Source organism: Dama dama, chromosome 23 (genome assembly GCF_033118175.1).
Source record: "Dama dama isolate Ldn47 chromosome 23, ASM3311817v1, whole genome shotgun sequence".
NCBI lineage: Eukaryota > Metazoa > Chordata > Mammalia > Artiodactyla > Cervidae > Dama > Dama dama.
The window spans coordinates 29,467,619-29,495,571 of record NC_083703.1 but is presented as its reverse complement, the minus strand read 5'-3'; the positions used below and the strand labels follow the sequence as shown (position 1 = coordinate 29,495,571).

The following is a 27,953-nucleotide window of genomic DNA, read 5'->3' as shown; positions in this document are numbered from 1 at the left end:
AAATTCTACCTAAATTTTTGTGCACCCTACACACACACATATCTAGTGTAATTGCAACCATTTCCTAAGCAAGTGCGGAAGAAACCAGAGAACACAGTATTTCCTCTTCAGCACCCAATCAAATATCACTTTGGAAATTAAAAGAAACCTTCTAAATCTAAGACAAAGCAGCCCAAAGCAAGATATCTATAAATGAGCTATAAAGATACCAAGTAGAATGGAACCTGGAAATTAGGGGACATCTGGGCTTCCCTGGTAGCCCAGTTGGTAAATAATCGACCTGCAATGCAGGAGACCCTGGTTTGATTCCTGGGGCAGGAAGATCTGCTGGAGAAGGGATAGGCTACTCACTCCAGTATTCTTGGGCTTCCCTTGTGGCTCAGCTGGTAAAGAATCTGCCTGCAATGCACTGGGTTCAACCCCTGGGTGGGGAAGATCCCCTAGAGAAGGGAAAGGCTACCCACTTCAGTATTCTGGCCTGGAGGATTCCAGGGACTGTATAGTCCATTAGGGTCACAAAGAGTCAGACACAACTGAGTGATTTTCACTATCATTTAAATATGTATTTGAAAACCTTTGTGTATGTGTGTGTGTGTTTACAAAGCCTATTTTGCTTTGTTTTACAATATTCTTTTTTTAATTAATTTTTATTGGCATATAATTGCTTTACAATATCATGAACAAATGAATCAGCCATGTATGGACATATATCCCCTTCCTTTTGGACTTCCAAACAAAACTGGGTCCTTTGTAAAGATATGGATGGACCTAGAGAGTGGCATATAGAGTTAAGTAAGTCAGAAAGAGAAAAATAGACATCATATAGTAACATACATCTAGAAAAAGGGTACAGATGATCTTATTTGTTTCTTGATTGATATCCATACCTCACACTTAGCATGGTTCCTTTATCACCTAGTCCAGAGCTTTGCCAATAGTAGACATTATATAAACATCAGTAAAGTGAATGAATAAATGGATGAATAAATCACTCTTAAAGCCTCCTTCCAAAACAATGTTGGTACCCCAGTTGGGGCTAGGATGGGGTCATTGAAACTAGAAATATCATTTGACATGTATTCATTCAACAAGAATTTACTGAGCTTAGTATGTGTCACTATCATTCAAGGCTCTGAGATACAACACAGAACAAAGTGGCTAAAAACAATGCCTTCAGGAAATCATCTAGTATGGAGAAACAGACAGTGGACAAATCATCAAACATATTATGTTAGGAAATGATGAGTACAAAGGAGAAAAAAAAATCAGTAATCAGGGAGAGAACATGTTGTGGGCAATTTTAGAACAAGGATCCCCTTTTTTTATTTTTTAGAGTTTTATTGGAGTATGGTTGATTTACAGCTGTATACTTGAAACTATACAGCAAAGTGAATCAGTTATAAACATACATATATCCACTCTTTTTAGACTTTTTTTTCCCATATAGGTCATTACAGAGTATTAAGTAGAGTCCCCTGTGTTATACAGTAGGTCCTTATTAGTTACCTGTTTTATATGTAGCAGTGTATGTATATCAACCCCAATCTCTCGATTTATCCTCCCCTTTCCCTCCTGGTAACCGTAAGTTTTTTCTTACATCCATGACTTTATTTCTATTTTGTAAAATTCTAATAGCAGATAGGTTGATTTCTCCCCACTGGAATACTGTGGACTAAAGTAGTGGCAACCACTTTCCATAGAGTGCTTTATAGTTTACTATGCTCTCTTGTACGTTTTGCTTAATATATCCCTTTATATAAAAAGGGAGATATCCCTTTTTATTGATGATACAACTGGGGGTCGGAAGCTGGTTAAACAGCTTAGCCAGAGCCATACACCCAGTGAGCACGGAGCCTGGTGCTGGCTTGGATCTCCGGTCCCATCTGCCTGAGGGATGAGGGGTACACCTCTGTCACTCCTGCCACCTTGGGAACCAAGGAAGTCTGTAATGGTGTGTTTCTGTTCTGCTCAGAGTTGCTGCCTCGTGAAGTTTGATATTTACAGTTTCTGGGTTTGGATTTTTTTTCTTCCCTAGGGGGAATAAAAGTACAATGTGTGCTTATTATTAAAAAAAATGTTTTGTTCAGAGTATTAAGCTACAAAAAAAGAGAAGAATTGGGTAAAGTCAAAGAATTTCCCGACAATCCATCCCATGCTTATAAATTTTGAATCAGGCCCTAGCTGCCACAATTGGTGCCACACACATTTGTCATCTGGGCCATTGCCTGACTTGCTATTCATTAAATTCAAGCCACTTGGCGATGAGAGTCTTTATCAGATAGTATGACTCATGCCTGCTATACTGAATTTTTTAAAATTTCATTTATAATTTCAATTAAGTTTTGAGAGCTGAAACTTCAGTAGGCCCACAGAAATGATTCTTTTCCCATTTAGAATTATTCAAGTATAAAATCTCACAGCAAATTTGTCAAACATAGAGCTTTCATTTTAAATCCACTCGACCACTGTTTCAGGAGAGTCCTAAGATCAAGGCCTGCTTTTTTTTTTTTTTAAAGAAAATGAGTAGAGTGTTTTTCTTCATCCCCTAAAAGCAAGTGAACAAACAAAAAAAGCATTAATCAACAAATATTTACTGAAAATCTGGCATCATTTTGTTAAAGTGCTGGCTCAAAACTAGAGAAAAATATAGATGTGGGAAGCAGATGGAGAGGTTTGAATTCCAGTTTTGTTTCTCATTGAGTAACCTATGCAAGTTAGGCACTAAACCTCAGTTTCTTCTTCTGTGAAGTGGGCATAACACCTGCGTTGAAATGTCATTACAGGAATTAAATGAAACATAGACTGTTACATGTCTGGCAGATAAATAGACAGTCAATAAATGGAATTGTTACACGGCTATTGAATGCCTGTTGGCCCCTTCCTCCAGGGCAATGAGAACTTGACTTGGGCTACAAGCTCCCAAAGCCCGAGGGGGTGGACAGGACTAAACCCCAAGAGCAGCCAAAGGAGCAATGAGGTCCAGGAACTGGATGAAAGCAACCTCAAGAAGTGAGGAACCATCCAGAAAACCCAAGAAAGAAGGCAGAAACCAAAACCAGAGTGAAAAGTCTGGAGTGGGGACCAGGCAGCTTGAAGTGTGTGGTCGAGTTGACAGAACTGAGAAGGGCTTTCTGAAACAGTCTGCGGGGGGCAGGGCGTGGATAAGATGAAACCTTCTAGAGGATTCCAGGCCAAGCTAGGTTAGGCAGCCATTGAGGATGAGGAACTCAATAAATGAACAGCAGACTTCTGTCTTGGAGGGGTCTGCATTTCTAATTGACCTGCAGTCAGCACCATTCCAGATAGTGTTTACTTCTCAAAGTCCATGCCTTCAGTGCTGCTTAAAGTCAGACAATATTACATTTGTTCTCTGAATACAAATTACTAGTGTTGGGAACCCATAGCTTCTGAGCCAGCCACCCAAATGGAACCCTTCTTTGGTGGTACTTGCTCCCTGACTCCGAGACTCAGGGAACTCAGGGTCAGGAGTCCATTTGCCCACCCAGGGAGGGCTTCTCACCTGCAGGATCACAGGTGGCGCCTAACCCCTGCAGGGACACCAGCCCACTGTGTCACAAGGAGGCCACCCCATTGGTTAGCAGCCCTGAGTTACAAAGTCACAGTAAAGTCTGCACTCTTAAAGCCCCTCTGTCCCCACAGGGATCTAGATTCCTGTACCAGCACTTAACACACCAGATCTCCCTGAGATCAATTCTCCAGGTAGCTGGCTCCTGCCTTCCCTCACCAGAGCTATTCTTTCAAGGACTAAATATCACTGTTCCCTTCAATCCCTGAAGTTGGTCCTAAAAGCTTTGCATCCCTAATTATGTCCATCTTGACATAGTTAAAATTGCAAGCATTCATCTTAAAATGTAGCCCATGAAATTAAACTCAGTAATTCGCATATGTTCTGAATATATAGGTCCTATAAACCCCTCTGTGAACACTGTGGTTTATTTTGTGTACTAATATTGCACTAGATTTTGAGCCAACCCTGTAACACTCCAGGTTCCTAATTAAGTGTGTCATCAACGAAAGTCAGGATTTTTTTTAATACTAACTGCTTTTTTTCATCCAATGTATATGTAGTTGGTTTGGTTAAACCCGTTATTTCCTGGTGTTAAATCCATCATTCTTGTAAAGCTTCTCAGATCTTTATGAATACGGCTTTTTAGCTCTCTTTTAAGTTTTGATCATTTTGAAAATCTGATAAGAATTCTTCATAATTTCAACCAAGGAATTACTAAAAATAGTTATCTGTACATAACCATGAACAAGGTCTGTGCCACACAACCAGGGACCAATAAAACTCTTATTAGACTACAACTGTTATTATTCCGAGTAATATTGAATGCCATTGATTATTGATATTAGTCAATAATATTAATTTAGCATACTGTTGATAATGGCTTTACTGTCAGTACTCATCACAGGCATACTGAATACAGTTACTTAATATTTACTATGTGATTTCATTAATTGACATTCTTTGCACATGCTTATTTTATGAGTTATGAACTTGCCCATGGTAAGGGTATACTCCTATTTTTTGTTTTAATTTTTATTTTATTTCAAATTTTTATTTTATATTGGGGCATAGTTGATTAACAACGTTGCTAGTTTCAGGTGTACAATGAAGTGATTCAGTTACACATATATATATATCCTTTTTCAATTTTTTTTCCCATCCAAGTTATTATAGTACATTGAACAGCATTCCCTGTGTTACACAGTAGGTCCTTGTTGGTTATCTATTTTAAATATAGTAGTGTGTATATGTTAATCCCAAACTCCTAATTTATCCCTCCCCCAGATGTGTTGTTCAGTTGCTAAGTCATGTCTGACTCTTTGCAGCTCTATGGACTACAGCACACCAGGCTCCTCTGTCCTCCACCATCTCCCAGAGTTTGCTCAGATTCATGTCCATTGAGTTTGAATAAGCTCTGGGAGTTGGTAAAATGGACAGGGAAGCCTGGCGTGCTGCAGTCCATGGGATCGCAAAGAGTCAGACATGACTGAGCGACTGAATTGGACTGAATTGAACTGATGTCCATTGAGTCAGTGATGCTATCTAACCATCTCATGCTCAGCTCTCCCTTCTTTTGCCTTCAATCTTTCCCAGCATCAGGGTCTTTTCAAATAAATCAGCTTTTCGCATCAGGTGACCAAAGTATTGGAGCTTCAGCATTCATCCTTCCAATGAATATTGAGGGTTGATTTCCTTTAGGATTGACTGGTTTGATCTCCTTGCAGTCCAGGGGACTCTGAAGAGTCTTCTCCAGCACCATAATTCGAAAGCATCAATTCTTCAGCATTCAGACTTCTTTATGATCCAACTCTCACATCCATATATGACTACTGGAAAAACCATAGCTTTGATTGTAGGGACACCAAGATACACTCACTCCTTTTTGAATGTTTTCAGACCTCATGTTACAATTATAGAATTCAGGTATATATGAGAAACTTTGTAAAATGTTTCACTGAAACTAAAGTATACTCTGTCGATTAGCCTTAGCAAAATGGAAATCAGGACACTTTTAGAACAGGAGGTGTCCACTGGTGCCTTCCCCTTCTTGGGCACAGCAGGGGCCACAGCTGAGTCACTTGATAGTTCTTCATCTTGCCCATGGTCATCTTCTCCTTTGCAGGATGCAAATGTGCCCCAGGGAGGCAGAGAGGTCTTGGGTCTACATATGGTCAAGCCTCATTTCACCTTCCAGATTTCTCTACCCACTCATTACAGTTGCCTTTCAGAGGCTCTGCCCTCTCTCTACAATCCAACTTCCACATGGTATACCTCCCTTCTGGCCACAGCCATTCCCATCTCATAAACTATGTACTTACTCACTTATTTGTTTATTGCCTGCCTCCTCCACTAGAATGGCAGCTTCATGAGTGGAGGGACAGGATGGCTGCACCAATTTACATTCCCACCAACAGTGTACTAGGGTTCCCTTTAAAGGCTGTAGTGTTGGGTTAGGGTGGGGCGGGGGGGGGCAGTTGTTTGTGTGTTTTTATTTGCATTCCATGAAAGAAACTAACAATTCATCTCTGAGTTTGAAAATTTCAGCCAGCAGTTTACTCTGGCTGAGGGAAAAGATAAGCTCAGGAAGCTATTCTTTTTAAAAGTCAAATTTCAGAGACACTTTTGCTTTTCTTAAAATTTTCTTAAAAAGACAAATTTTAAAACTACTAGATTTTTGCCATGAAACTCCCAGAGGCTTAAAAGTAGAGCATTCTTGATAAGTGATGCAGTGGCTACTGGTGCAGGCACAGGGCCAAATGGTGTGATACAGCTGTCTGTCACAGGTGGTGCCCAGCTGTGTATATGATTATTTACTGGTTCCAGTGGCTGTTGGGCACAGTAAGAACATTCCTATATTGTGTTGAAAAAAAATTATGTTATTTGCCATCAGTTCAGTTCAGTTCAGTTCAGTTCAGTCGCTCAGTCGTGTCCAACTCTTTGCAACCCCATGGTCTGCAGCACGCCAGGCTTCCCTGTCCATCACCAACTCCTGGAGCTTACTCAAACTCATGTCTAGTGAGTCGGTGATGCCATCCAACCATCTCATCCTCTGTCGTCCGCGTCTTCTCCCGCCTTCAATCTTGCCCAGCATCAGGGTCTTTTCCAATGAATCAGTTCTTCACATCAGGTGGCCAAAGTATTGGAGCTTCAGCTTCAGCATCAGTCCTTCCAATAAATATTCAAGACTGACTTCCTTTAGGATTGACTGGTTGGATCTCCTTGCAGTCCAAGGGACTCTCAAGAGCCTTCTCCAACACCACAGTTCAAAAGCATCAATTCTCAAAAGCGCTCAGCTTTCTTTATTGTCTAACTCTCACATCTGTACATGACTACTGGAAAAACCATAGCCTTGACTAGACAGACCTTTGTTGGCAGAGTACTGTCTCTGCTTTTTAACATGTTGTCTGGGTTGGTCATAGCTTTTCTTCCAAGGAGCAAGCGTCTTTTAACTTCATGGCTTCAGACACCATCTGCAGTGATTTTGGAGCCCCCCAAAATAAGCTCTTTTACTGTTTCCATTGTTTCCCCACCTTTTTGCCATGATAGAACCAGATGCCATGATCTTAGTTTTCTGAATATTGAGTTTTAAGCCAACTTTTTCACTCTCCTCTTTCACTTTCATCAAGAGGCTCTTTAGTTCTTCACTTTCTGCCATAAGGGTGGTGTCATCTGCATATCTGAGGTTATTGATATTTCTCCCAGCAATCTTGATTCCAGCTTGTGCTTCCTCCAGCCCAGCATTTCTCATGATGTACACTGCATATAAGTTAAATAAACAGGGAGACAATATATAGCCTTGATGTATTCCTTTCCTGATTTGGAACCAGTCTGTTGTTCCACATCCAGTTCTAACTGTTGCTTCTTCACCTGCATACAGATTTCTCAGGAGGTAGGTCAGTTGGTCTGGTATTCCCATCTCTTTCAGAATTTTCCACAGTTGTGATCCACACAGTCAAAGGCTTTGGCATAGTCAATAAAGCAGATATTTTTCTGGAACTCCCTAGCTTTTTCAATGATCCAGCAGATGTTGGCAATTTGATCGCTGTTTCCTCTGCCTTTTCTAAATCCAGCTTGAGCATCTGGAGTTCATGGCTCACATACTGTTGAAGCCTGGCATGGAGAATGTTGAGCATCATTTTGCTAGTGTGTGAGATGAGTGCAATTGTACAGCAGTTTGAGCATTCTCTGGCATTGCCTTTCTTTGGGATTGGAATGAAAACTGACCTTTTCCAGTCCCGTGGCCACTGTTGAGTTTTCCAAATTTGCTAGCATATTGAGTGAAGCACTTTCACAGCATCATCTTTTAGGATTTGAAATAGCTCAACTGGAATTCCATCACCTCCACTAGCTTTGTTCGTAGTGATGCTTCCTAAGGTCCACTTGACCTTGCATTCAAGGATGCCTGGATTCAAATCTGCCTCTTTCTGGGTATGAACTTTCAGCAAGTTACTTAATATTTCTGGGCCTCATTTTCTGGATCTATATAATGGAAATTGATAATACCTACTGTTGAGGCAGTCCAAGCACAGATTGGAAAAGAATTTCCAGACACACAGCATTTCATAAGGGAGTGAGTTTATTAAGAACAAACAGCAGAAATAATGTGGGCACTGAGAGTGCAGTGGGTCAACCTCCTGACAGACCAAGGAGAGTCAACCATTTTTTGTGGGTTAATAACCAATTTTTATAACCTCAAGACAAAGAAAATTCCTGCTGGAAGGTTTGTAGTAGGTGATTGGTTAGGGTGCCATAGAGTGACTACTGGGGTGGGCATTTTTGCCTAGTTTGGGGTCAGGAAGCCTGCTGGCAATGGTCAAGAGGGCTTTTGGCAACAGTTACCAAGGCTCAGACACTTTCAGAGGTGGCCTTGGTTCTGGGCTCCACTTCTGTGGTCTTGGGGCAAGGCCTCCCACCTGTGGCCTTGGGGCTGGACTCAACACCTACTTACAGTGTTGCTGCAGGAATTAAAGATGATTCACATAATGTTCCTGGTGCCATTCAATAAATAATAGCCATTATTATTTTTATTGTCTGATCCCAGTTTAGGTTATAACCATTTCCAAGGGAATTTTCTTTGCAAATAGCACAGAAGGCATCATCTGAGGATTCTAAAGGTACTTTACTTTCTCTCTGCTGTATCCACTCTTCTACTGAGAACTCAAGACCAAAATTTCCCTCAAGGATCCTTACCTCAGGCTCCCCTGGTAGCTCAGCTGGTAAAGAATCTGCCTGCAATGTGGAAGACCTGGATTTGATCCCTGGGTTGGGAAGATCCCCTGGAGAAGGGAATGGCTATACACTCCACTATTCTGGCCTGGAGTATTCCATGGACTGTTTAGTTCATGAGCTCACAAAGAGTTGGACATGACTGAGTGACTTTCACATCCTCAGCTCTGCCTGAGAGCAGCTCTTCAGACCACAGTGTTTATTTCCTTATTTTGCACTTTTGATAGAGTGAGAAAGAGGGTGGAATCCAAGAAAGCACCCTTAAGGGTCTTCCCAAGACCCCATTAAAGAAGAATATAAAAGAATATAAACCAAGGAAGAACCCTGTGTTTTGGAAAGTCAACATCAAAATGGTTTAGAGTTTACTAAGTAGAGACTGAGAGGAGGGATGGAAAAATATCCATTTCAAGATAGAATTTACAGCTGCAGGATTATTAAGTGTTTTCAGTAGGCCTCCATGAATGCTTTTAGGCATCTTCAGAACGCAGTGCAGAAGTTCCACACTGCCAACAGTGCATACACAGTGCACAACTTGCCCTGGCTCATTTATGAGCGACAGAGCTCATTTATAGCTTCAGATTGACTATAATTTAGGCCACTTTTATTAAAACAATTATAGGGAATTGCATATAAACACTGATCAAATGCTGTTTCCTACCATCACAGATGCTTCTTCTGTTTTTTATTAGCTGAATGGATTCACTTCAAAAATCTACTGGATAATGATCATAATGCTTAGCCAAAAAACAGTGATAAAGCAACATTAAATATACTGTATACAGATGAACAAAGTTGGAGGATTTCATATAAAATAAAAACAAAAAATAAGCACCACCATGATTCCTACCTTGGAGGAAATCCTGAGTGAGGCATGCAGACAAATGCAGAAATGGTTACAGTTAAAGTGGGTAGAGATATGCATAGGCTAGTATAGAGCAAGAGAGTGTTGTTAACCAGGTGCTTGTCATAGAGCAAGAGAGTGTTGTTAACTAGGTAGGCAACAGGATGGGAACTACCTCAGAGTGTGTTTCCTGTCATGTCCCAGCCCAGCCAGTGCCTACTGGTGAATATATCAATGATCTTTGACTTCACCCCCAGGTATGAGAAGAGATTTTTTTTTTTCTCTCAGAATGGAACAACATGATCATATTTCCTTTTTGATATGGAAGAAACCAGTTATAAAGAATTTCCATTGGAATTAAATTCTTTTCTTAAAGGTTCTTTTTGATATGGACCATTTTTAAAGTCTTCATTGAATTTGTTATAATATTGCTTCTGTTTCACGTTTTGGTTTTTTGACCAGGAGGCATGCAGGATCTTAGTTCCCTGATCAGGGATCAAACCTGCACCCCCTGCATTGGAAAGCAAAGTCTTAACCACTGGACTGCCAGGGAAGTCCCAGAATTAAATTCTTAAAACTACAATTCTACAGGCAAGAATCTTTATTCCTTCATTAAATTAATCCTTTAATGAATATTTATTGAACATTTGATATGTGCCACAGACAGTTCTAGGCTTGAGAGAGTCAGCCAAAAAAAAAAAGAAAGAAAGACATAATCCCTCCTCTCCTGGGAGGGACTGATAATGAACAAAACACACAAGTAAATAAGTCATATAGTCTGTTAGAAGGTGATAAGGGCAACCTAGAGAAAAAACAAAACAAAACAGGGACGGATGAGGGTGAAAAGCAGAAGCAGGAGAGTGAGTGAGAGGAGTTACTTTCTTAAGAAAGATGGTCATAGATCATAGTGAGTTTGGCATTTGAAAAACTGAATGACCACTATGAAAAAGAAAGAAAACTTGCTTCCATGTCTCATTACTAGGGAAAAAAAAAAAAAGATGGTCAGAAAGTCTCTTTAAGAAGGTGACATTTGAGCAGGGACCTGAAAAAGGTTTGGACTTGATTGCACTGATATCTGGGAAGCTACATTCCAGGCAGCGGGCCACGCAAAGGCCCTGGAACAGATGGAGTTTGAGGGGTCAGAACAGCGGCGGGGAGGCCAGGGTGCCTGGAGCAGAGCCAAGGCCACAGTTGGCAGAAGAGTGATGCTCGCTGATCAGCAGTATCAGCATCCTGGGAACTGATCAGAAATCATAACTCAAACTTATGATTGCCGGGGGGAAGGAAGGGGGGAAGGGATAGTTACGGAGTTTGGTATGGACATGTACACACTGCTATACTTAAAATGGAGAACCAACAAGGACCTACCGTATAGCACCTGGAACTCTGCTCAATGTTGTATGGCAGCCTGGATACGAGGGGAGTTTGGGAGAGAAAGGATACATGTATATGTGAAGGCTGAGTCCCTTCACTGTTCACCTCAAACTATCACAACATTGTTAACAGGCTATACCCCAATACAAAATAAAAAGTTAAAAAAAAAAAAAGAAATGCAGATTCTTGCCCCCCCAACCCAGATCTATGAAGTAGAAACTCTGTTGTGAGGTTGGGGCGGGGAGGGCGGTTTGCTGGAGAAGGTGAGACCCAGGGGATTGGTTTTGACAAGTCTTCCAGGTGATCCCAATGCTGGCTTAAGTCTGAGAACCACTACCTGAGAGCTAGATCCTGAGCCCTCTTTCCCCCCTGTGGTATCTTTTCTGGACAATCTCATCAAGTGCCATAGGTTTAAATGCCCTCTGTGTACAGTTCAGTCACTCAGTCGTGTCTGACTCTTTGCAGCCCCCCATTGAGCAGAGTTCCAAGTGCTCTGCAGCATGCCAGCATGCCAGACTGCAGCATGCCAGGCTTCCCTGTCCATCATCAACTCCCGGAGCTTGCTCAAACTCATGTCCATCGAGTCGGTGATGCCATCCAAGGATCTCGTCCTCTGTCATCCCCTTAGCCTCCTGCCTTCAATCTTTCCCAGCATCAGGGTCTTTTCCAATGAGTCAGTTCTTTGCATCAGGTGGCCAAAGTATTGGAGCTTCAGCTTCAGCATCAGTCCTTCAAATGAATATTCAGGATTGATTTCCTTTAGGATTTCCTTCCTCTGTGTACAGGCATTGCCAAACTTTTTCCTTTTCCACCCATATATCTTTTTTAGTTCTAATCTTGCATATCCAATTCCCATCTCAGCAAACAGCCTAACCAACTTTCTGTTTGAATCAGAACCCTAGAAATCTGCTGCACTGAGCCCACTTTATTCATGATGTGAATTATAGTGAATTCTTGCCATTATAACTTAGGGTAGGTCTGATCTATACTTGATGGCAGAAGAAAAGTCATCACATCACAAGTCATCACTTAATCACAGTTTTCAGCCCTATCTTAACTCCAGGAAATGGAATTGCTTTCTCCCCTGGGCCTCTGTTCTCTTAAATCCTGGGCCCCTTCCCCCCACAGTGGCTCATGGTTCCAACACAATCTTCTTGCTTGCTTGCTTGAGAGATTGACAATTGATGTCACCTGCACAAAAGCCTTCTCTATTAGAAGTTTCAACTGAGAGAGAAATACTTGCTGAGAATTTTTTCCATTCAATTTTACAAATATTTCTCTTAATGCCCTTTCATAATGCAGTGATGGGCCCACAAATAAGTAAGTTCCCGTTGATAGACTCTGTATTAGGAATAAGGGAAGTAATGCCTCCTAATTTAATACTTGACCATTGGACGGTGAGTTGAGTGAGGGTCAATAATCTCAACTCTGAACTCAGACCGCTTAAGTTTGATATTTGGTTGTTGCTTACTTGTCCTCTGTTGGATCTGAGGTGGGTTATAAACCATCTCTCTGCCTTATTCCCTTCCCTCCAAATGGGGTTCATAATAGTACTGCCCCCACCCAGGGTTGTTGAAAAGATTAAATGAATTATTGTATGTAAAGTGCATAAGCAATATCTGGCATTAAGTGCCAAGACTTAACTATTGTTAATACATATTTCAGAGCAAATAAACAGAAAGGGTTTGGTGAGAGAGTTAACCTATGTCCTTGAGTGTACTTCTGATGTACACCAATTTTATAATATGGTACTCACTGTGATACAGCTGCTCCCAGCGCTCCAAATGACATTAATTAGCTTGTGATGTTTTGATTGATTCTTGTCTCTGTTTCACGAAGACTTGCCCTGGGTTTTCACTGCCCTGAGTTGAGGCAATATAAATCAGGATTCCCAACCAGGAAAAAATAATAAGCAACAATTTCATGTAATGAGAACATAACAAGATTATAAAACATAGCTATTTTAAAATAGCATTGCTATTTAAAAAAAAATAATGACATAAAACACAGCTATTAGATGATTTCTTCGTATACCCCAGGGACTGTGGACTTAAGTGCTAGCTATCAGTCCAGGAGAGGAGATATAATTCTTTTTGATTGAAATGGGTCAGACTTGGCCTTTAATTGACCAGGGAGTAAGAAGAAAAAAGGATTGGGTATAAAAATATAATCGGGTTTACTTAAAGCCAGTCAAGGACTTTAACCTGCCCCCAAAGGGGTCTTGCTTTCTCTTCAAAATCTGGTGAAAGTGTAGAAAGAAAACATGCCACTTTTGTTCTCCAGAAACCTAGAGAACATGGAATGTAAAACAGTGTCTATTTGGTACAGGTTAGGAACTAATATAACAATACAACATACTGCCCTCTTCCTAGATGCCTTCCAAGTGTGACTCAATGAATACCTTTTAAAAATTAAATTTATTAACTTTTTTTCTGTGCTAGGTCTTCATTGCGGTGAATGGGCTTTTCGTTGCCATGTGTTGCCTTTTTCTAGTTTTGACGAGTGGGAGCTACTCTCTAGTTGCGGTGTACAGGCTTCTCATTTCAGTGGCTTCTCTTGTTGCAGGGCACGGGCTCTAGAGGGTGCGGGCTTGAGTAGTTGTGGTGCACATGCTTAGTTGCTCTACAGTAACTAAGTGATCCAACCAGTTAGCTGCTCTGTGGCAACCAGTGATTGAATCCATGTCCCCTAGGTTGGCAGGCAGATTCTTAACCAATGAACCACTAGGGAAGTCCCTCAATCCACAATTAAAAGTGTATATCAAAGTAAGCGCATGGCCCTGCTCACTGAGATTGCCCGTATATGTCATGTGTATTAGTATGTAATGGTCAAGTTTGGAAGAAAAAGAGCTCAGAGTCACAAAAGGATGACTCCGGGTTTAACTGTGAGGAACACAGTCCCTTTGGCTTGTTATTTCACCTTTTAAAACCCCAGGTTCTTCATCTGTAGAAGAGAGAAAAATAATTTCCACCTCATAGGACTCTTGTGATGATCAAATTCATGAATGTTTTGGAAAGTTCTTAGCATGGTGCCTGGCACAGAATGTATATACTCAAAATAATATTAGCTATCAACTGTGGTCAGTTATATGGTTTTGAAAATATTTAATATGTATTGAATCCATGGTCTTAATAAAGCTAGAGAGAGAAATGGTTTTTCAAACATATTTATTTGGCTGTGCTGGGTCTTAGTTGCGGCACACAGGATCTTCGATGTTTGTTGTGGCATGTGGAGTCTAGTTCCCTGACCAGTGATGGAAACCAGGCTTCCTGCACCGAGAGTGAGGCGTCTTAGCCACTGGACCACCAGGGAAGTCCCCATCAGGCCAGTTTTAAAGGTGAAGAAATGGATGCCAAAAAATTAAGAGACTTGTTCAGTGTCACACTGCACCTTCAGAGCAGGAGTCTAGGGCTCCTCCATGTTACAGGTTCCTACAGAACGATTATGCAGCCCTGACTCAGATCCACCCCACGCTGGTGTCTGTCCTCAGCTGGGCAGATACACAAAAGAAAGAGTGGGGACCATCTTTCTCCACCATCTGTGCTACTCTGGCTAAGATCCAAGCTGAGGCATCTTCTCCTAACTGTTCCATGTATTGCCCCGAGCTTGTTAGGAAAGCTGTGACTTCAGATCCCAGAGTTAAGAACCATGTACTTTCTATTAGTGAAGAGTGTATAATTTTTGTTCTGCAAATTTGGGCATTAAAAAAAAAAAAGTCATATTAGTTTACTCCTCTAAGCCCAATTAAATCTATGTGCTTCCTCACCAAGGTGGCAGGAATTTATTCATTTTCTCCTCTCCCCCAACTCACATTCGACCTCATGACATAAAAAAGGTCTCTTGTCATTGGTCCAGCACGGATGCCACTGAAATGCTCAAGGACCTGAGAACATGAGGTCCATTTTATATTGCTGTTGTTCAGTCGCTCAGTTGTTTCCAACTCTCTGCGACCCCATGGATTGTAGCCCACGAGGCTTCTCTGTCCATGGGCTTCTCCAGGCAAGAATACTGGAGTGGGTTGCCATGCCCTCCTCCAGGGGATCTTCCCAATACAGGGATCGAACCCAGGTCTCCCACATTGTAGGCGGATTCTTTACCATCTGAGCCGCCAGGAAGTCCAAGAATATTGGAGTGGGTAACCTATCCCTTCTCCAGCGGATCTTCCTGACCCAGGAATTTAACCGGGGTCTCCTGCATTGCAGGCGAATTCTTTACCAGCTGAGCTACCAGGGAAGCCTCCACTTTATATCACTTTTATTTATTTGGTTGTGTCGGGTTTTAGTTGCGGCATACGTGATCTTCCTTGTGTGTGGGCTCTCTAGTTGTGGCACATGGGCTCCAGTAGTTGCAGCATGCCAGCTTAGTTTCCCAGTGGTATGTGGAATCTTAGTTCCCCAACCAGGGATCAAACCTGCGTCCCCTGCACTGGAAGGCAGATTCTTAACCACTTTACCACCAGGGAAGTCCCATTGAGGTCCATTTTTAAAGCTAAAGATTCCATGCCTAAAATCCTTTGCTGTGCCTACGACACACCTCCTAGAATTGGGTACCTTCACCCAGTGTCCTCATGCTACCCTAGCAGATGAGCACCGCCCCCTTGAGGCACTCTCTAGACATGCAGTATGGGAATTTCCATTTGCTGGTGGCACCCCTTTCTTCTTCCTGGGGTCCTACTGCCTTTCTCCACCCTTTTCTCCATCCCCCATTTGCAAGTAGAGGACAGCACCTCTCCTCTACTGGAGACTTCAACTCCTTTCAACACAAAGCTCCCTAGGTCTGTATGAGAATCCCACGTTATCAGGTCTCAAAATCCTGTTTGCTCTCTGGAAGAACAAAAGGAAAGTATTTCTCCTTCCTTCTGAATCTTCCCCAGTACTGAAAGCAAAACACAAAGGCATAGGTCCAGAAACTGGCCTTCCATGTTTCTTTTTTCAGTTTAATGCTTCAAAAAGCATCACATTTGAGCTTAAGATGGAAACATTTTCTATTCTTTCATCACAGCCACAGGTTAGGGCTGGCCGATGGACCAACGCTTCGCCAAGGTCCTTTGATTCTTTATGTCTTTGCAAGAAACTGCCTGAATTGTCAGTCTTGGAATTGGCTTCTCTCCAGAAAACAAACCACTACAGAATTTGGACTGGCAAAGCCTGTCATCCATTAACTCCAAGGATCAATGCTGATGAAAGAGAAGATAGATTCCTTTCATATTTTCATTAACCTCCAGATAATTTAACTTTAAATTTTTATCTCATTAATCTACTTTAACCATGGCCAGTTTCTCTCAGTACTTCAAATGTAGTTTTACCTTTTCTAAATTTTTATCCATTCTCAGTTTGGGGTCCAAACACAAAACACTTAGGGGGTAAAGAGAGCCTGCATCAGGTACTAACCCAGGCCTTGGGGTCAGAGTGAGAATAAAACACTAGAGGCCCTCACAGGTACACACTAATATTGCCTGGTCCTATTCTAAGTTTTTCCACATATACTGATTCATTTAATCCTTACAACAACTCAATAAGGTTGGTAGTATTATGAGTCCCATTTCATAGTTGAGAAAACTGAGGCACAGAGAGGTTAAGACACTTTCCCAAGGTTGAACAGCTAGCAGGTGGCAGAGGCAAGAGCCAAGTCTGGAAGTCTGACATCAGTCTGTGCCTTTAACATGCAGCTTTGAGTACCAACCATAGTTAAGAAGGAAATAAACAGGCTGATAATACAAAGAGCAGATGGGGAGGTCACTTCCCAAGTGCCTATCAGAGAAGGCTATCTAGGAGGCAGCACTTGAGCTAAAACCTGAAGGATGGCAAGGAGCCAGCAATACAAACAGTGAGGGGGCGGAGGTGAGCATTCTGGGCAGGAGAAACAAGACACGCAAAAGCCAAGAAAAGGAAAGAGACATTCAAGGGCAGAAAAGTGGCCTGGGTGGCAAAACATAGCGAGGGATTTGGAGAATAACATGGGATGACGATGGGGTGGATGCTTCAGGAGCTGTGAGAAGCCCAGATGGTTGTAAGCAGAGATAGGACATGATCTGAGTTGCTTCTACAGTCACTGGCTGCTGGGGGAATAACAGGACGAGCGAGAACCAGGAACATAGGGGACCTGGAATAGGGTTATGGAATTCAAGGGGAGAAAGTGATGGTGGAGGTCTGGTGGCAACAGACAAGGATGGATGGATAAGGAAGGCTTGGTGCTCAGGACTTGTCAGGCATCTGAAGTGAAGACTTCATTCCTAAGAGCCAGGGAAACCTGGATGGGTTTAAGCATAGAAGTCCTGTGATCAGATGTGGGTTTCAGCAGAATGACTCTGGGTGGCGTGGAGAATGTGTTTGAGAGATAAAACTGGGATCCAGTCAGGAGGCTGCTAGAGACACAACGGTGAAAGGTGATACTCACTGACCAAGGGGCATGGGTTACTCGTGCCACAAAGATTAACCACCCAGCACGAGGCACTGGAACAAATCAGACAAGGTGCTGGTCTCAAGGAACTTTCCAGAGCTCTTTATGAGGACAGGCTTGGTGATATCTTGACAGTGAAAAATGAATGAAAGGAAGGAGAGGAAAGGTCCTTCTCTACCTGAGGGGAAAGGATGCTGTTTTGTAAGATAGGGAACCTGGAAAGAGGCTTTGCCTGTGGGTCAACTTGAGTTCAGGACAAACTTGAGAGTTCGATGGCCACAGTGGAAAGGCAGGAGGTAGATGTAGATGGAACCCCAAGACTCTTCTAAGAATGCAAACTAACAGTTGGAAGAGAAATGTTACTTTTGAACATCTCCTTAATTGCCACCTGCTAGGTGTTGCAGTTTAAACAAATAAGCACCAGAAATAACCTGCTTCTAAAGAATAATATTTCCCCTAAGGGCTTCAGAACACAAGAAGATGGGTTTCAGTGGCAACATGAAAGAACTGGGCTTTGCTTAAGAACAATCCCCAAGGACTTCAAAAGTACATCCCTTTCAGCTTCCCATTGCTCAGATTCAGACAATCAAGTCCTCCACCCAAGAGCATGGTGATCACCACAGCTTGAAATAAGATGGGTAGTCTTTATCATAGGTGTTAACCTTTCCCTCCAACATTATCTGTACACAGCAGTATACCTTCTGTTGATTGACAGACGTCAAGCTGTCAAATATCTTTCCCAGAGATCTTTAGAGAACACACAAGCTGTGTCTGGTAAGATCAGTTGGAAGACAGGATATGTGAGATTTCTTTTCATTATAACATAAAGTTTGTAAGTTTTCACTCCTGCCAGTGCCCTGGAAATAATGGTCCAGTACACTAGAGTCTCCATCAAACCAGGGTGAATGGGGAACCAGCCCCTCCCTTGAAGGATGGATCGGTGGATGGATGGATCCTGGGAATTCAATAGAAGAGTGAGTTCTAGAGAAAGATTTTACCTCTGAGGCAAGCTGGCTTTTCCCCCTTCACTAAGCGGGTGCTCCTGTCTGCTTCTCCCTTTATTTCATCAACCGTGTTTTGACAATTCCTGAAGAAAAAAAGAAAGAAAAGAAAACGTGTCTAAGGCAAATTGAGCTCCTGAAGCAATAAACATTTAGACATACAATGTGAATTGAGTTATTGTTCTCTGTCGGGATAGTCTCCCAGTCTGTTTCTCTTTTTTGAAGAGAGACCGTGTCAGGCCGTCTTCCTCCCCCGGGCTCTGAAGGGGAGTCTCCCCTCCGCAGTAATTGTTGCGAATTCTGACAATAGCCCACGACTAGGTTATCTCACAGGAACTTCCATTTCCAAAGAGTTGAGGGGAGATTAATGCAAGAAAACTGGACTAGATCGAGGGTGAAGAGCCGACCCTTCAGCCAAGTTTAACCAAGGTAGCCTTTTCCTGGGTCTCCCAGGTGGGAGGGGGGCCTCTCGCGGTGGGTTTCGGTGGGGTTTGCTGGGGACAGAGTCGGGGTCCTCCGGTCCGGAATCCCCGCTCTCCTCCGCACAGCCTCTGCTGTTCGGCGGCTGATTCAGGACCTAACTTTGTCCAGATCGCTTGCGCAGCAGAGAGGGAACCGGGAGCTCGGCCAGCTCGGGGGTACCGGGGACCTCCCGGCTGGGCTGGGGCCGGGCCCGGCCGGGCGCGTTCATTGTTGTCTCGGTGCGGGCGGCGCTCCGGGGCCCTGCGGCGGGCGCGGGAGGCGGCGGCGCGCTCCGCCGCGCGGGGACTCGCCGGAGCCCGCCTATCGCCCGGCCTCCCGCCGCCCCGAGCGCGCTCGCCGTGCCCGGGTGCGCCGCGCGGGGCCGCCCAGGATGCGGCGGGCTGGGCGCGGCGGCCCGGGGCTCGGCGCGCGGGCGAGGGGCGGGCCGGCGGTGGTGCGCCCTGGCGCGCGGCCAGGCTCGGCGTGAGCGGCGCGAGCGGGCGATGGGCTGACTGGGGACCCGCGGGGGCGGCGGGGCGGCGGCGGCGGCAGTGACGGGGGCGGGGGCGCGCCGGGGCCGGCGGGGCGGTTGCGGGCGCCGCACGGCGGAGGCGGAGGCGCCGGGCGCGGATGCCGCCGGGTAGGCCCCGGGCCTGCGCACCCGGGGCGCATGGGACTCCCGATTCGGTGGATCCGCCGCTGCAAACCTGAAGTTCCTCGGCTCCCCGGGAAGCGCCACGAATAAAAGGTAATGTGTCTTTGTTTCCCATCCGCGATTGCCAGCAGGCGATAGATTCTGCAGCACTTCTGGGTCCTTGTCTGGCCGGTGAGAGGGGCATGACACTTGTGCTTTACTGAGGACACGGAGCACTGAATGCTGAAGATGTGACATTGTTCCAGTGCACACCCTTCCAGTGCACACCCCACGTGCGGAGAGACTCTGCTCCCTCCCCCCACACCCACTTTCTTGGGCACCTTGACCTCACTCAGGCTGGATTAACCCGGGGAGAAAGGAAAGGACGTTGCTGCGGGCAGACCTGGGCTGGATATTTTTTAAAAACTGATTTGTCTGGAAGTGACAGGGTAGTCCTTCTTTGGGGGCAGGCGGCAGGCTGCAGATCGAGTCTGCTAAAATGGACTGCTCGTCACATTCCAAATGGCTGCAGCAAGTTCGATGCAGGGAGACAGCGGGAGGAGGGGAAGAGGGAAGCCCCTTCAGGACGGGGTCATTTAAAAATGACCAAACGCCGTGCTTCTGTATTGCAAGCAGCGGCCCCAACGTGGGTGCATAGTGCATTTAGGAAAGGCGAACCGTCCCTGTACTTTGAAAGCTGTGTGCAAGCTGCCCGTGTGTCATCAGGAACTCGGTGCTAACCTCGTTAGCAGAGTAACTGCTCAGTAGATTCAAGAGAATTTCCAAGGGATGGCTATTCTAATAATAGGTTTGGCGGTGGCTTCCTAATAGACACTCTCCTTCTGAATGATGCGGCCATGCCGGTTCCCCGGAAGCTCTGCTTGCTGCGAAAAGGCGATCCAATGCCAGTAAAGGACTCCCTGACCCCACCGTGAAAGGAGGAGGTCCTTTCTCCCCTATGAATGGAACATCCCAATAGAGGTTGCTACCGCTGTTGTGGCTTCTCTTCAGTTTGAATCCTCACAGCATCTCATGAAAGGGATTCTCAGAACACCTAAGCCAAGCACCAGTTTCTAAATGTGAGCTGTTCAGGGCGGATGGCTTATATTAGGTGTTGGCATAGACTCAGCTGTATTTAGACTCCTGGTCAGGCTGACTTGTTCTGTATTTTACCTGAGTGAGTTTTGAACAGCTATTCACATCCCCCTGACACCTCAGCATCTGCAAGTCTGTGGTTTTTTTCGGAAAGCATGGCTGTGATGTTCTGGAGAGCATCAGTCCAAGAAAGAGCCAGGGGCAGACTTCTGACTTCATTAAGGGAAGCCGTTGCTGACCCTGGGGGCACTGTCTCAGGAGTTGGATGCAGAAATCTGTTCCTTATACTAGTTAGAACTTAGCTCCACATGTCATCTTTTGAATGTGCCACGAAGTGGGGAGTTGGGGAAGACAAATATTTCATTGTTTCTGGTTTTTAAATTGCTTCAAGTTCATTCATAGCATTTGGCCCCTTTTGGAGTCTGGCTTGGACAAGGTGGGAAGACCAAAAACAAACAGTTCCAATCAGTAGACATCTGATTTTGGTTCTTCAAGTGTTCATCTCTTGCAACCAGAGGGCCGGAGGATGAACCTCTTCTGTTGGCCAAGGGATCCTTTCTGCTGTGAATGAAATCTGGGTTTACTTAAGGCACACCAGGAATGGGGGGTCTTGCTTCAAAGAGGTTTGAATCTCTTCGGTCCGGAAAGGTTGTATGTGTGTGTGTTAGCCGCCCAATTGTGTCTGACTCTGCGACCAAATGGACTGTAGCCGACCAGGCTCCTCTGTCCATGGAGTTAAATAGCTGCAATTACTTTATGGGAAGCAATATTTGGACTTGCTTTGAAATCAACACTATTGTCCTGTTAGTGAGTACAATGTTGCCTCCAAATAACTTGGGAAAAAAGTGATGCTGGATGTGTTGTAGAAGTAACCTTTTAGAATAACAACATTAAACTCTTCTTGTGTTAAAAAGGGAACAATGTTGGTTGAAATGAGGATCGGAAAATCCCTCCACCCACTTAAAATTTTTTTATTGAAACACAAGTGATTTGCAATCTTATTAGTTTCAGGTATACAGAAAAGTAATTCAAATGTGTGTATACACACACACACACACACACACACATATTCTTTTTTAGGTTCTTTTCTGTAATATGTTATTACAAGATATTGAATATAGTTCCCGGTGCTGTACCATAGATAACCTAATAGGTTATCAATTTTAAATGTAGTAGTATGTATATGTTAACCCCAAACTCTTAATTTATTCCTTCCCTGCCTTTCCCCTTTGGTAACCATGTTTGTCTTCTGTTTGTGAGTCTGTTTCTCTTTTGTAAATGAGTTCATTTGTACCATTTTCTTTTTTTAGGTCCTGCATATAAGTGATATCATATATTGTGTTTATCTTATTTCACTTAGTATGATAATCTCTGGGTCCATCCATGTTGCTACAAATAGCATTATTTCATTCTTTTTAGTAGCTGAGTAATATTCCATTGTGTGTATATATATATATATATATATATATATATATACACCACATCTTCTTTATCTGGTCATCTGTCAGTGGACATTTCGGTTGCTCCCATGTCTTGGCTATTGTAAACAGTGCTGCTATGAACATTGGGGTGCATGTATCCTTTTGAACCGCATTTTTCTCCAGATACCTACCCAGGAGTGGGATTGCCGGATCATATGGTAGCTCTGTTTTTAGTTTTTTAAGGAACCTCTACACTGTTTTCTATAGTGGCTGTACCAATTTACATTCCCAACAACAGTGTAGGAAGAGGGCTCCCTTTTCTCCACACCCTCTCCGGCATTTGTTGTCTGTAGACTCTTTAACAATGGCAATTCTGACCAGTATGAGGTAATGCCTCATTGTAGTTTTGATCTGCATTTCTGTAATAATTGGCAGTGTTGAACATCTTTTCATGTGCCTGTTGGCCATCTGTATGTCTTCTTTGGAGAAATGTCTGTTTAGATCTTCTGCACTTTTTTTTATTTCTCCACCTACTTTTATTGTGACCAAGTGTGATCTGCCACTGCTGTTGCTAGTATTCTTTCTGGCACTTGAACTAATTTTATTAATAAGACTTGTTATTTATGGCATAGGGCCGCTTTGTTATTTGTAGACGTCTTTGCCAAGTCCCCTGACAGCCTGGCAGGTGGCAAGTGCCATTAGCATTATCTTGTTGTGGAGGGAACCGAAACCTCTTGAGGTTCAGTGAGTTGCTGTTTTTCATAATCCGTGAGAAGTGCCTCCCAGATGTGGATGTGCTCAGTTTTATTGTAGTGTCCAGGTTATAGTCTGAGATCAAAAGATAAACCGAGAATGAGTCTGAGCGACTTCCCTGGCAGTCTAGTGGTTAAGATTTCAAGCTTCCACTGCAGGGAACATGGGTTCAACCCTGGTCGGGGAACTATGATCCCACATGTCACACAGTATGGCAAAAAACAAACAAACAAACAAAGGAATACATGCTAGTATGGGCCCTGGAACTTGGGGAAAGGCTCTGTGGACTACTGGGGATGCCAGAGTTATAAAGGAAAGGGCTCCTGAGTCAGGCTCGATGGGTTGATGCGTGAGTGTGATCCGTCTGTAATGGGGGAGGCAGTGATGAGATGAAAGGTCCAAGAAATAGTGTATTGAGGGGGACCTGTCAGGGTACCTTGGTCATTTAGTAAATATGGGGTTGGACATGACTGCCTCCAGAGGAGATCATTACCAACTTTACTGCATAAATACACCATTTGTGCTCGTGTTATTAATGCTAGCATGTGTGTCTTAAGTAAAAGACTTCCAGTTCTGTTCATGTGTCATATATTCACCAGTTATAAGAGTTGCGTGTAGCCTGACACACCAAATGACTGAAAATATGATCAGGGAATTCAAAGCTCAAGTTTTGTTCTAAGAAATTTTTGCATGTGTCAATACTTCTTTAAAAAGAAAAAAAAAAAAGAAACTGTAACTTCTGGAGAATTTCCATTTAAACTAGGGGAAATGAGAAAGACATGCTAACAGTTAAATAGGTTATGAAGTTAGTTTAAACCACATTCTACACAGTATCAGAATATATAAGTCTAGATTCACCAATGGCATTCTTTCATGTTTTTTGTTTATTTCTTAAGACTTGTCTCATATCTTTTAAAAATATTTTTGATTTATTTTTAAGATTATTATTATTTTAAAAGTAATTTTATTTATTTATGTATTTTTGACTGTGCTGGGTCTTCGTTTCTTTGTGCAGGCTTTCTCTAAGTTGTGACAAGCAGGGGCTACGCATGCAGTGGCTTCTCTTGCTTCAGAGCACAGGTTCTAGAGCACAGACTTAATAGTTGCGGCACATGGGTTTAGTCACCCCGCGGCATGTGGAATCGTCCCACACCAGAAAGTCAGTCTATGTCATATGCATCTGCAGGTGGATTCTTAACCAGTGGACCACCAGGTTATATTTTTGAGTCTCAGCTGATATGTCATTAAGCTTTGTGGCAGGAATTCTCTATTTGGATGTATTCATTGTAAAAAATTCCAGCATCTCTATTAGAAAAGATCTCTGAGACCTCACAGGGAGAGAAACCATGGGCAAAGATCTTTTATCTAAATTTTAAAAACAGCATTCTTCTTGAGCTAAAGATGCAAAACAGGGACTGCCTTATAGGATGAGCATGTACTCGTAACCTCCCCAGGACACTGGTTAACCTTTCTCTCCATCTTGCCCATTTCTGATTCCTTGCCATCTATTGCTCTCTAAATAGGTAATTAAAGTAACAAAAGTAGACATTGGATGTCTCCTAAAAGGTAGGAGTTGATGTGAGAAAAGGAAGAGAAGGGATCATTCCATCAGTTACATAGGATACATAGGTGCTTGAACATTTCCTACAATAAGCAAAAATCAAAGATGTAAAGAATCTGGGGAAAGTAGCCACTAAAAGTTTCACCTGTTGGAGAAGGGTGAGACTTGAGTATTTTACCTTGTTCTGTTTATTCTAGCTGTAGTCAGACTGAAGTGTGTTGGCGGTATTTTCCATTTTTGTTTTTGGTTTTCCCGGGACGTTAACCTCCAGAGCTGGCACCACAGCTCTCGGAACTCTGGCCTCCAGTGTCACATTGCACACAGAGCCTGTCGGTATTGCTACTCTCTTTTGCAAGTTTTCTGAATCAGCATAAATCCAGCTTATCAGAAATTCTCTCCACAGCACTTTCCTTTTGGTTCCCTAAATCCATCAGCTGCCACCCTTTCCCCTGCCCTGTGGGATCAGCATCTCTTTATCTTATAAGGAATAATTTAGACACATCCTTTTATTCTTATAAGGAATAATTTAGACACTTTTGAGGCTACCAGCACCACCACTAGCACCATTATCCGAAAAGTATCCAGCATTATGCCTCTCTTACTTTCTCAGGTTATCAGCTACTGCTACTGTTAACTGAGTTGCATTAATGCTTATTTTGGGTGCTGTTTGCTGTTGAGTGAGTGTTTTTTGGAAAGGAGGTGTTCAGTTCTTAATTGTATCAGTGGAAATGAGGTATTTTCCTCCAAAAGAGAAATACTTTTATCTTTAAAGATGGAAATTACTGCTAAGAATAAAGGCTGTGATTGTTGGAAGGGATCGAAGGGGTCTGGTTCAGTTCAGTGACCTTATGACTATTAAACGATCAAGAGAAAATGAGCTGGTAGGTTCTGTTTGAACTTAATGGGTAGCCTCTCTGTAGATGTTCAGGCATCGCTAACTCCAGGTCATAGATGGAGCGGATAGGATCCAACTTGTTAGGAAGGCTAATCTCCATCATATGTGGTGGTTTCTGGTTTTTTTGTTTTAACATTGAAGCTCTGGCCATTCCTTGATGCAGTGCAGGAAGACATGAGCTGTGTGGGATCAAGAACAGTTGTATGTTCACAGCCTTCTCCTCAAATTCTCACTGCATTCATGCACGCTCTCTTGCTATCTTATTGGTGATTATTTGCAAATCCATAATTATTGCATATTTTCTGTTCACTGAAGGCTCCTTAAATTTACTGTCTGCTCATGACGGGCACTCAGTAGACCCTATTTGAATAAGAAAATCACAGAGTGACTCTTCATACCAATCCCAACACTAATGTATTTCAGCATCTTCAGAAACCTGGAAAATCCAGTGATCTAAAGAAAATTGGAACCTTTTAGGTTGTCCTGTATCTAACATTTTAAAAAAAAAAAAAGTCTGTTCTGTGGTGTGGCCCCTTGTTCCCACTTAGCAGTACCTTGCCCTTTTGGTACTCATGCAGAATACCAAACTTTTTTGACAGTAATTTTCACTTCGAATTAACCAAAAGCTGTCATCTCAGTCTTGGACTCCAACTCCATCATTTCCATCATAATTAGCCCATTCTTCTGGTGATGCAGGCTTCTTTGCAAGGCTTTTTGCCTTTCTTTGTCCTTGCAATATGAGGAATGCAAGAAAAAAACAGTGTGTAATGGGTTTTAGATTGATAATGCATGACAGCAAATGGAAATAATAATCGGAGAGTTGCCAGGCTGTGCCATTCATAACCATAAAATGCACAATTATGCCATCCCCACATGCCTGTGAAGAAGTATGTAAATGTGACAAACCCAAACTGGGAAATCCTAACAGTGTGGAGCCATCTGGAGCTAGGCAGCACACCTGCGAACAGTGGGTAGTGCGGTACAGGCTTACCAATTTCTCTGCTCCCTTTGGCTACCCCCCTAGAGATCCTGGATGTGTATTTCTCTGTTGCTCAGAGAGAGAGAGAGAGCGCGCGCGGAGAAGAGGGGAGGGTGATGAGGACAAGAACCAGATTGGAGCCAACACAATGCAGGGCAGTGTTCTGCCTTCTCAATCCCCTTTTATTGGGATGGTTGAGTGTTTTGTAACAGAGTAGCTACAGAGTGTCCAGTAGTACAGATGTAGCCTGCAGGTCTTGGCAGGAGAGCAGAGACCTCGACTGAGCAAAGCAGCAGAGAGCTGCAGTCACACTAAATGTTGAGCTCAAATTGTGGACCACGCACATATGAGATTTGGGGATTCTCCATTGAGTCGGACATCTCAGATGGAGCTTGAGGAAAGAAAGGGGGCATATAGGTCATTTTTACAAATTAGGAGATGCTCACAGAGGTTCAGGGACCTTGCCTGCCAAGGTCTCAGTTGCAGGGCCAAGGTTAGAGTCTCTACTACCTGACTGTTTTGGCAAAGGAAGAGTGGGGCTGTGGAGTCATCTCACCATGGCTTGGATTTCTAGCTCTGCCACTTCCTGGCTGTGAGGACTGGGGTGAATTACTAAATCTTTCTGAGCCTCAGTTTTCTTAATTATCAGAAAAGTTATATTCAGTGGAACCAATGAGATAGTATCTGTGAAGCACCCAGCACAAAATAATAAGGAACTTTTTTAGAATCAGAAATTGTATCCTTGCATTCTCCCCTCCCTTCTTGACATGCTTGTGTCCCTGGAAGACCCAACAATACTAACTGCAGGAGATTTAGAACACATGAGATGGGGACTACTGTGGTGGTCGAAGGGTTAAGAATCCGCCTTGCAATTAAGAGGATGCATGGTTCAATCCCTGGTTGGGGAACTAGGATCCCACATATCACAGAGCAATGTAGCCTACAGGCTGCAATGAAGGATCTGACAATGATGTGCCGAAACTAAAACCCAACTCAGCCAAATAAATAAATATTTTTTTAAAAAGAACACATGGAGTGTAAGAAGGCCACTGGTCAAGGACGTGGGCCATGTATACCATTCCACTGTACTATGGGAGTAGAAGGGGACTCCTCACCCACTGTCCTGGAATGAATTTTATAAAGAGAAAGTAGTGTAGGGAAAAAAACCCTGTTAACTCTGATATTCCATAAAAGTCAGCCATCCTTCCAGAAAGGATTCTGCAGGTAAAGACATCACTGGAATCACCCTTACCTCGATGGGACAGAGCAGGCTTACAGAGAAGGGGACAGAATCCTGCAGCATTGCAGCAAGTCTCAAGCAAATCCAGGAGCACTCATCCTGTGAGGGTTGGTTGGGGGAAGGGAGGAGAGAGAAGAAATATGATTTCGCCTTTGCACTAATGGATTCTGTCACCCTACCTTTCTGAAATTCTTCAGTTTTCAGGATTGATCAGAAAGCTCTTAAGGCTTTTATCTTGAAAAAAATTCTCCAATAGAAATAAGGGTATGTCAGTCAATGATTATACCAGTCTTTTTTTTTAAATGGAAGTATAATCGATTTAAAATACTATGTTAGTTTCAAGTGTACAACCAAGTTATTCAGTTATATATGTGCTTTTTCAGGTGATTTTCCAATGTAGGTTATTACAAGATACTGAATATTACTCTGTTTTTTGTACAGTAAATTCTTGTTGCTTATCTATTTAATGTATGGTAGTTTGCATCTGTAAATTACATACTCCTCATTTGTCCCTCCCCCTCCTTTTCCCCTTTGGTAACCATA

The 27,953-nt window shown here is 43.1% G+C and overlaps 1 protein-coding gene and 1 long non-coding RNA gene across 7 annotated transcripts in view; one reads left to right on the top strand and one right to left on the bottom strand.

The window, feature by feature from the left end:
* The window catches only part of FRMD4A (FERM domain containing 4A), a 666,577-nt gene that overhangs the window by 401,202 nt on the left and 237,422 nt on the right, over positions 1–27,953 (top strand). The window contains exon 1 of one of the 6 annotated variants that reach the window (XM_061126258.1): positions 18,659–18,799. The exons of 4 other annotated variants lie outside the window; for them this stretch is intronic. The gene's annotated coding sequence lies outside the window, so the exon portion shown is untranslated. Of the gene's footprint in view, positions 1–18,658; positions 18,800–19,473; positions 19,581–27,953 lie in introns of those variants that run through there. One more of the 6 variants, XM_061126257.1, reaches the window with a different exon arrangement.
* On the bottom strand, positions 8,139–18,547 carry LOC133044687 (uncharacterized). The gene is made up of 3 exons (XR_009690033.1): positions 18,368–18,547; positions 12,727–12,832; positions 8,139–11,699 (listed from the first exon to the last, which is right to left on the bottom strand). It is a non-coding gene; the product is annotated as an uncharacterized LOC133044687 (long non-coding RNA).